The sequence below is a fragment of the Halictus rubicundus genome, chromosome 9 (assembly GCF_050948215.1).
Source record: "Halictus rubicundus isolate RS-2024b chromosome 9, iyHalRubi1_principal, whole genome shotgun sequence".
Lineage (NCBI taxonomy): Eukaryota > Metazoa > Arthropoda > Insecta > Hymenoptera > Halictidae > Halictus > Halictus rubicundus.
In genome coordinates this window covers 749816-757019 of record NC_135157.1, presented here as the reverse complement: position 1 = coordinate 757019, position 7204 = coordinate 749816, and the positions used below count along the sequence as shown (strand labels likewise).

The 7204-nt window shown below is 38.2% G+C and overlaps 1 long non-coding RNA gene across 1 annotated transcript; it reads right to left on the bottom strand.

Annotated features, from left to right (window-relative positions):
* Window positions 1-4230: 4230 nt before the first annotated feature.
* LOC143357082 (uncharacterized) lies at window positions 4231-6451 on the bottom strand. Its single transcript, XR_013082758.1, has 3 exons — window positions 5442-6451; window positions 4575-5344; window positions 4231-4472 (listed from the first exon to the last, which is right to left on the bottom strand). It is a non-coding gene; the product is annotated as an uncharacterized LOC143357082 (long non-coding RNA).
* Window positions 6452-7204: the final 753 nt, after the last annotated feature.

The window sequence follows — 7204 nt, the reverse complement described above, 5'->3', positions numbered from 1 at the left end:
TTGCCAAGATGAAGTTTAACCCACTCAGAAACACATAACTCAATTTACGTGTATAGACATATAGTTGATCTTCATACGCCTTTTATGCACCTGCTCACCAAAAAACTAAAAACTAAACTGTCGATTTTATACATTTACAAATAACAAAAATGAGTAAACGAAATTTAAGACAGAGAAAGATAAGAAAGATTTAAGATCATATTGATACATTATTTTCTGCTTATCCAAAGTATTAAACCCATACAATGAAACCATGAAATTTTTGTTTACATCATTTTTCTCGATCATTTGGAAACATTTGAAGATGATTAAGCGTTTTGTACTTTTTTTTTTAAGTGTAAAACAATAAGGGAACAGTAAGGGACATTAATACGGAAGCCACACTATGGTTTGTTATTGCGGAAGTTACAATTGTGCTGCGGAATTATGTAAATGGCCTGCAGTGGAAGTATTCGTCATGTTATTTCGAATTTCGTTAATACAGTCTCCGCCCCCTCCCCATTTTCCCTTACCCAACATTTACCCATTAAGCTGAACAATTTAATCAGCCACAAACTGTTCATTTCACGTTTCTGGATCGAGTTAGATACGATAAAGCGTCGGAATAACGACTTTACCTCGTTAGCGGAACGACGCTCGCGAGGAGACCCCTTATTACTATACCTTCTTCGAATCCACTAAACAGAAGTAATCCAGGCGGATGCTAACAAATACTCGTACGTATAGAACTGCCCAGTACGGAAATTCAATTTATACGAAAGCGAAGCATTTGGTGGCCCGAGATTCGTTAAAACTGAACGCTCCTTCACACTGAAAGTTCTGAAAAGTCGGTAGAGGAAGGGCTGGTAATGTGCCCCTTTGTAATTTTCGATGTTTTCACAAACAGATTTAGCAGAAACCAAAATACTTACATCTCGTTTCCTACATCTTCTACATCTAGTATCTAAACGAGTGAAATCACATCTACAGTAGATCCGAAAAGTATTTGAACAATATATTTCCGATTCTCGCATAATTTTCATAATGATTCTATGCAGTTGTCCACTGTATGCAGTTCAATTTACATAAATGTACAATTGGTACAATCGGTGATTATAGAGAAGACGTAAGGTGTACGCATCTTCTACCGCTCTATCTATCATCTATCATCCTTTCCGCTGCAACTTTTTTTATCTGTAACCAAACAAAAGATACTGCCAGAGCCCCGATCATACTGTATGAATACAACAAACACGGTTGCAGACTGATTGTGCAGATAGTCAACGTTGATAAATCATGGGGGAACAGTTAAAACAAACGATCGAAATAAATCCTGACAAACAGAATATCTCGAAAGAACTTTAACAATGAATCATAGGACATAAAGCACACAGTATTTATTATAACAAATTGAGATGAATATCATGTCAAGGTTTGCGCACTATAATTCATTTCATTTCAACCTTTGCGTATATGGAATTAAAATCTTTTCCACAAAATTCGACAAGAAGATCCTAGTGACGTCGTAGAATGTGACTACATACATATATTTCTCGCGCCAATTATGTTCGACAAAAACCATACAATGATTAGGATTATAAGAATTGTTGCAGTAATTTCGATCTGAAAATAAACCTATAATTTTTATTTTTATCTAGATGATTCCGAGATGAAGTACAGCTTATAAGAATCAGAAATGTCTCAAAAAGCGACTTTTTGTAAAATTTTTGTACACATCAGCTGGTAAACTAATCCTTCTGATATTTTCGTTTAAGCTCATTCAAAAAGAGTTATTCTATTGTAACCCCTTGTATGCTATACCGGAGTCATTCGTGACCCGTCACGGCGCACAGTGGGCAATTTGGACAAAATCGGATTCAAAATCAAGGAACTTTCGATAGGAATGAGGTAGAGCGATGAAATTTTTTGGAAATGAAAGCTGCAAGTTTGTAGAATATGGGAAAAATAGGGAGATTATTACCATCCAATCATTTCAACGAAAAAATGATTTCATTAGTTTTTGTCACAAAAATCTATTTCTTGCAAAATCCTGAGGTCGTAGACAAGTTTTGAGACCAGACTTGAAATCAGCGTGAAAAAATCTATGGGAAATGATGTATAGCATGTTAAAAAAAAATTTTCCGCGTGTGGTATTGGAAAACTAAAATTTTCTTGAATTTGTGCACGTTTAACGAATTTTCTCGAGGTTAACAAACGTTCGTACCACAATCTCTCTATTTTTCCCATATTCTACAAAGTTGCAGCTTTCATTTCCAAAAAATTTCATCGCTCTACCTCATTCCTATCGAAAGTTCCTTGATTTTGAATCCGATTTTGTCCAAATTGCCCACTGTGCGGCGGGGGTAAGCTCGAGTGACCGTCAATATGTAGAATTTTATTCCGATACAAGATGACGCTTTTTATTTCAAAATAAGAAGATTGCTATTCTCTCTTCTTCTTCTTCATCCGAAATACAAAGAAAGTCGGTCCCTAGACATTGCCTTATAACGAACGAAAACTGTAGTGAAATATCGACGTGGGTCAGAAATGTAAGGAATTCGAGCGACCGCGACCCATGCGGGCCGCAACCATAGGCCGGCCAAGGGCGCAGTTTATGATTACGGTGCGGACGTGACTTCAGGCTATTTTTGAGATTTAGCGGAACTTTATGTTTTATGATGATTTATTAGAGACTTCGTATTTTAGCTAAAGGTCTCAATAGCCGTTGACGTACCGTAAGACATCTGCGGACCAAATGCGTAATGTTAAGGGCCCTAGGTAGGCGACGAGGATTCGGGGCGAGGGTACCCTAATAAACTGGTCGGTTTCCCTCACCCTGTCGCCTCTCGGAGGGCGTACTTTAGAATTAAGACACCCGTGATTGGCTTCCGAAATGTAACCGCCTACACGGCAAAAACCGTTAAAAGTGTAGAGCGGAGAAGAAGCCAACGTTGTCATAGCGCGCACGAGGGTAACCTCTAGTCCTTGTATTTTTCCGGAATAAACGTGTTTATGAAATCGCATTCTAAGATCCTCGACATCCTTGCAGAAATGACTCCGGCATAGGCCTAGAACTCGTAGGAGTCCAAGGATTAAAGGATGTGTGAAGACTTTTCTGGCTGATCGTTTATTGAAAATCAGTCAACAAGCCTCTTCCTGCATCACCTGGAAAACTGCTCTAACTGTTTCATCGTACCGTGTACGTGAGCCGATTGTCGATATTTGAGTGAAGTTCAGTGTCATCCCCTGACGGTTTACGGATCATCGTGTGTTGCTGATGGCGAAGAGCTGGCTCAGCGCGAAGGTAAAACAATGATCCGGGAAAACTTGACTGGAGGTAACCGTTTTTGGAAAATCCGGCGAGATGGTTCCGCCTGTGTTGTGGACAATGTACGTGTGGGGAGCACCATCGGTTTCTGGGTCTGACATCACGTACGCGAATCCAGCTAGGGTAAACACGTATACGAAATTTCCTTCGACCCTATGTGCCCGTCCCGCGAGACGCAGAAAATCCTTTTCTCGACCGAAAATCCGGCCACCGTACATTGAGCATCGACGAAAGTCTCTTTCACCGTCGTCGGATCGTGTCCAACCGCACGGTGCGCATCGATTGCTTGATGTATTTTACCAGGCTGCCACAATTCGAAATTGGGCGACTAGACTGTTCGAGAATTTCCTATGGTTTTCTATTCCGTTAATCCCCTCGCGGAACTGGCACGTTCCTCAGCTCTTAATGTATTTATTCGAAACGTCCTCAAATAAACAATGAATCAATAGTTAAAACTGCCGCTAGGGATTACTTGAATAAAATCACGATTGTCTGAAAAATATCTAAAACCAAGCCACATATTTCAGATACCTGGAAACAGTTTAGATTTCGCCAAAAAGTATTGTAATATGTATAATGTTGTCTAATACAAGGAGCATTTGCAACAGAAACAAAGTACTATTAACACACCTCAAGGGAATTTTTTTTGCGTATAAGAATGAAAGACAACTCTGTAACTAAATATAACATTTGCGCACAGAAGGCACCCATTTTGCATAGATTACATAGGCTACATAGTTCCCTCTACCGATCACATTCTGAAAGTCTATAATTTGGAGTGATGAGTTCAAGTTTAAATTACAATCAAACAAACAATGGCAGTACATGATGACAATACGTCATCACTAGACTGCGGATCTTTATGCATTTACGGCTTACGGAAATTTTCAAAAAATGCTAGAATATAAAGTTTGATAGAATTTAGTAAGATTTTTATTTGTTTTGGATCTACAAAGGCTATTCCCATTAAAAATAGTGTTTTATTTCATTCCACTTTCTTGAAACTTGTCGAGAAAAATTGAAAATTGCACAAACATCCGCAGTCTAGTCATCACTTTCACTGTAGAACTCGGTAGGGGTTCCCTTATGATGTGTGGGGTTCTCCCTAACTGCACTGCCAAAGGAAGTATCTTTCAATACAGTGTCGTAGTCCATCCAATGATTTCTAGATAACAAATATTACACGTTGACAGAGGTATAGTGATCAGATGAAGATATTCTATGGAAAAATAATTACACGATCTTGCGTGGGTACGTAACCACTCACCGTCTTTTATCCGTTCAGATGACAATTTTCCGAAAATTATCAAACCCGTAGCTCCGTTGTAATCTTCGAAAATTACAGGAAACAATTCGCAACACCTCAAGCTAAAGACGAATAATTGTAGCAGTTCGCATCTTTGCGCGTCGAGTCTCGTAGAAGCACCTCTTTGATAAAACCGAGTCAGAAGAAAATATATCTAGTGAATTTTCCGTCAAGGATCCGTCAGCGTGCACTTTAATAGATTCGCAGGAGAAGCAAAGCATACAATTACGAGTCCGAATGTTCCAAATGACCGAGGCTGTCTGTCTAATCTCCCGTCCGCTCTGCTCATTTTACGTAGAAAATGCTCGCGCGTGTATTTCCGTCTTTTCTACTCCACTGCTGTCATTGTCGATCCCCCACATTTGGCCATGCTCCAGGAAATCATCGTTCGAGTAACCGTTACGTGTGTGATTTACACACGTCCTTCGTCATCCGTCGTGCCAACCTACATCCACGGGCACCGGCCCTTCACGTGCCGATTCATCACCCTAACGATCCAGCAGGTAGTTCGTGACTGTGCCCTAACAGGCATTGATGGCTCGCAAAATGTTTTGCTTTCCGCATGAACTGACCAATTTCACCACGTGCTTCGCCCACACCCGGTTCGATTAATTTCACATCGCTTTCGTGAACATCGGAAAAACAACTTCCTTCTCGAACGGCTTTTTACCGCGGCGAAAAAAGAAAAACATTTTTTTATTCATCCTACCTTGACGAATGCCAGGTTGTTCCTATTTAACACAGTTGCGATGCAGCGTAGAGGAGACCGGGGTCGATAACTATCATATTTACCACAAAAATTTGTATAGACAAATGTTATCTACTTACCTGAGATTATTCAACCACGGTATTTTCGATTTGCAACCATTAATTCTACTCGAGAGTGACGGGGATAATACCATTTTAAAAACTATAAGTTATAAACTACAATAATATACTTCACACGCGTGATTTCTAGTTTTTAATAAGAGTGGTCGCACAGTAGTCAATTTGGTTAAACTTTACCTTAGGAAATCAGAAATTTTTAACTTTTTTTATGTAATCCTGTAAACTTTTGCGAGAAAATGCCGAAAATCCACGTTTTAATCCTAGGAGATGATTAGTTCAAAAGTGTTATGTGTGTGTGCAAAGATGTGCGATTTTCTGCGTTTTTGACAGGTAAGGGCGCCGCCATGTTGGTATGTGGTGACCATTGCCCGTCGCTTAACACATGGAGCATAAATATTTGCAATCTGGTTATTACATCTACATATGTATGCGTATATCTGTGCGAGAATAACTGTGCTCAGTTGTCGAGTTCAGTCGTTCTCCCCGGTTAACAGATTAATCGAATATTCATTATTAAACTAAATACAACACGTCAACAGCATGAACGAGTGGCTAAAATAAGTTATTAAAAATCTCTCTGTAACTTTACGAATGAAATCATACAAGCATCAAATAAGCTCATCGGCCTGATATCCAAGTAGCATTCCTCGCCTTCTTGGATCAACGAAGAAACTTTCTCGTTGCTACTTTCCCCTAACAAAACCCCGTGAAATACAAAAAAGATTTCTATTAAGCAGGTATTACTAGACAGTTTGCTTTCCTTCTTTTCCTGAACTTTGTTACACTTTTTTCGTTCCTTCCCATTCTCTTTATAAACTTTCCTTTGTCCGTTTCTTTTCTCTTACCACAGATTCTTCGCTTATAACTTATTCCTCTAGCACATCCTTTGTATTTTACTTTTCCCTCGTATCTTTATTCTACTTGTGCGAAGTCTCTTTATATTTCTGCCTTGACCATTCGAACTTCTACATTTTTCACGTCTCTTTAGCTGCCGCTGCGCACTGGCGAGTCTGCGAGTCCACTTGAGATCACTTCGAGTCAACGCAATTCATTCTAATTTATATCTTCGGTGACCATACCTTTTTGAGGGAAAACAAAGGGCAACTCAGAAATTATCTAATAATTAGAAGAAGCAAGTTGCGTTTAGTTGTTTCACTGAAACTGAAAAGTCTTTGATTGATAGATATTATAAACAACACAATCCAATGAATAATACAATATTTTAAGCGATCATATTATTTTAAACATAGATTAATTCTGATATTTTTGAGAGGAATCTTTTTTTTTAATAAAATGAGTTCGTGCATTAAAAATTCATAAAACTCTATACGCGTCATGGTAAAGTTGCATTTAGTATAAATTCAGCATAAATACAACTTTACTGTAAACCTACAGTCGGTGTACAAAGTATTCGTACACTCTTTAAAAACAAATAACTTTGTTAAAATTGGACCAAACAGCTTAAATTTTTTGGAAATGTTACAAGATTTAATTTACTAAGTAATGCATGAATAATTTTTTTTATTGCTGTTGTTCGTAATTGTGGTGAAAAAAGTAGAGGTCACAATTTTTAAGTTTTTTATCTGTGTCTGTAATGAAAATTTAAAAGGTACCTTTTGTAGATCTAAGTAAGTTACATACATGCACAAAGTATCATTGAAATCGGTTGCCGCATAAAAAAACTGTAGGCATTGTAAGATGCAAAAATCTTTGAATGTAGAATTTAAATCGCAGTTTCTTACAATTTTTGCTATTTTCAATCA